We start from the raw sequence: 2,672 nt of genomic DNA, 5'->3' as shown, positions 1-2,672 counted from the left end.
TTTTTGATAATAGCCCTTCTGATAGGTGTGAGGTGATATCTTATGGTGGTTTTGATTTGCGATGTTGAGCATCTTTTCCTGTGCCTGTTGTCATCTGTATGTCTTCAGGGAAAATGTCTATTCAGGCCCTCTGCCCATTTTTTAATCAGGTTGTCTGATATTGAATTGTACACATTCTTTGTATAACTGGATATTAACCCTTTATCAGATAAATCATTTATGTATATCTTTCCCCACTCAGTAGATGGCCTTTTGGTTTTGTCAGTAGTTTCCTTTGCTCTTCAAAATATTTTTAGTTTGATGTAGTCTCATTTGTTTATTTTTGCTTTTATTTCTCTTGCCTGAGGAGACAGATACAAAAATAATATTGCTGAAGAAATGTCAAAGAGTATACTGCCTGTGTTTTCTTCTAGGTGTTTTAAGGTTTCAGTACTTACATTTGAGTTTTTCATCCACATTGATTTTATGTTTGTATATGGTGTGAAAAAGTAATCCAGTGTGATTCTTTTGCATGTAGCTGTCCAGTTTTCCCAGCACCATTTATTGAAGGGACTGTCTTCTCCTCACTGTATATTTTTGCCTCCTTTGTTGTAAGTTAATTGACCATAAAATTTTAGATTTTCTTCTGGGCTATCTATTCTGTCCCATTGATCTATGTGTCTATTTTTGTGCTAGTGCCATAATGTTTTGATTACTGTAGCTTTGTAGTATAGTTTGAAATCAGGGAGCATGATACATCTAGCTTTATCCTTCTTACTAAAGATTGTTTTGGCTGTTGAGGGTCTTTTGTGTTTCCATACAAATTTTAGAAATATTTGTTCAGGTTCTGTGGAAAATGCCCTTGGTATTTTGATAGAGATTACATTGAATCTGTAGATTGCCTTGGGGAATATGGTCATTTAAACAATATTAATCCTTCCAATTCATGAGCAGAGTATATTGTTCTATTTGTTTGTGTCATCTTCAACATCTTTCATCAGCGTCTTAATAGTTTTCCAAATACAGGTCTCCTCCTCCTCAGTTAGATTTATTCCTGTGTACTTTATTCTTTTTGATGCAGTTGTAAATAGAATTATTTTCTTAATTTCTCTTTCTTTTTGTTGCCAGTGTATAGAAATGCAACAGATTTATGTATATAAATTTTGTATCCTGAAACATTTTCTGAATTCATTGATGAGTTCTAACAGTTTTTTGGCAGCTTCATTAGGATTTTCTATATAAAGTATCATGTCACCTGCAAACAATGACAGTTTTACTTCTTCCTTTCCAATTTGGATTTCTTTTGTTGACTGAAAAAAATGCACAAGATAATAGTTGTGAGTTAAATTTTATTTGGGGCAAAATGAGGACTATAGCCCAGGAGACAGCATTCCAGATAGCTCTGAGAAACTGCTCCAAAGAGGGAGGCGGGAAGGTCAGTATATATGTGATTTTGGTGAAGGGGGAGTACATGCAATCAGGCACATATTTTTTGCAGAAGGTTTCTGCTAGTCTTGTGAAGGTTACTGCTAGTCACAAAGAGCAGATGTCACCATGAAAGTTTTTAGTTCTTTTCTAGATATGAGAATATGCAAGAATTGGGCTCATAAAATCTTCTCCTAAAAATATTTAACTATCTGAAGGCCTGTTCTGCTAGTTTTTTTCAGAGCACAGAGTGCCTCATTCCTGACCTCCACCCTGGACTCCTTTCAGGGTGTGTTGAAGGCCAGCGGTCACAGCAGCTTGTGATTTGATCCTTAGATGGTAGATGGCAAGTGCCAATTTGTAGTTGACACTTTTATTTCTTTTCTTTGTCTGCTTGTTGTTGCTAGGACTTCCAATAGTATATTAAATAAAAGTGGCAAGAGTAGGCATCATTGTCTTGTTCCTGATCTTAGAGGAAATTCTTTCATCTTTTTGCCATTCAGTATGATGTTAGCTGTGGGTCTGTCATATATGGCCTTTATTATGTTGAGGTATGTTCCCTCTATACTCATTTAGTTGAGAGTTTTTATCACAAGTAGATGTTGAATTTTGTCAAAAGCTTTTTCCAAATTTTTTGAGATACTCATATACTTTTTATTCTTCACTTTTTTAATGTGGTGTATCACATTGATTGATTTGCAGATATTGAACCATCCTTGCATCCCTGGGATAAATACCACTTGTTTATGGTGTATGATCCTTTTAATGTATTGTTGAATTCGGTCTGCTAATGTTTTCTTGAGGATTTTTGCATCTATGTTCATCAGTGTTGTTGGCCTATAATTTTTCTTTTTTTGTAATATCTTTGTCTGGCTTGGGTATCAGGGTGATGCTGGTCTTGTAGAATGAATTAGGAAGTGCTCCTTCCTCTGCAATTTTTTGGTACAGTTTGAGAAGAATAGATTTTAACTCTTCTCTAAATATTTGGTAGAATTCACCTGTGAAACTGTCTGGTCCTGGACTTTTGTTTGTTAGGAGTTTTAAAAATTATTGATTCAATTTCATTACTGGTAATCGGTCTGTTCATATTTTCTATTTCTTCCTGATTCAGTCTTAGGAGATTGTACATATCTAGGAATCAGTCATTTTTCCTAGGTTGTCTGTTTTATTGGTATTTAACTGTTCATATTAGTCTCATATGGTCCTTTGTATTTCTGTGGTGTCAGATGTAACTTGTCCTTTTTAGATAATTTAGTTATAACAGTATT

The sequence above is a fragment of the Lipotes vexillifer genome, unplaced genomic scaffold, assembly GCF_000442215.2.
Source record: "Lipotes vexillifer unplaced genomic scaffold, Lipotes_vexillifer_v1.1 scaffold1358, whole genome shotgun sequence".
Taxonomy (NCBI): Eukaryota; Metazoa; Chordata; class Mammalia; order Artiodactyla; family Lipotidae; genus Lipotes; species Lipotes vexillifer.
The sequence above is the reverse complement of the archived record's forward strand: the minus strand, read 5'-3'. Positions refer to the sequence as shown.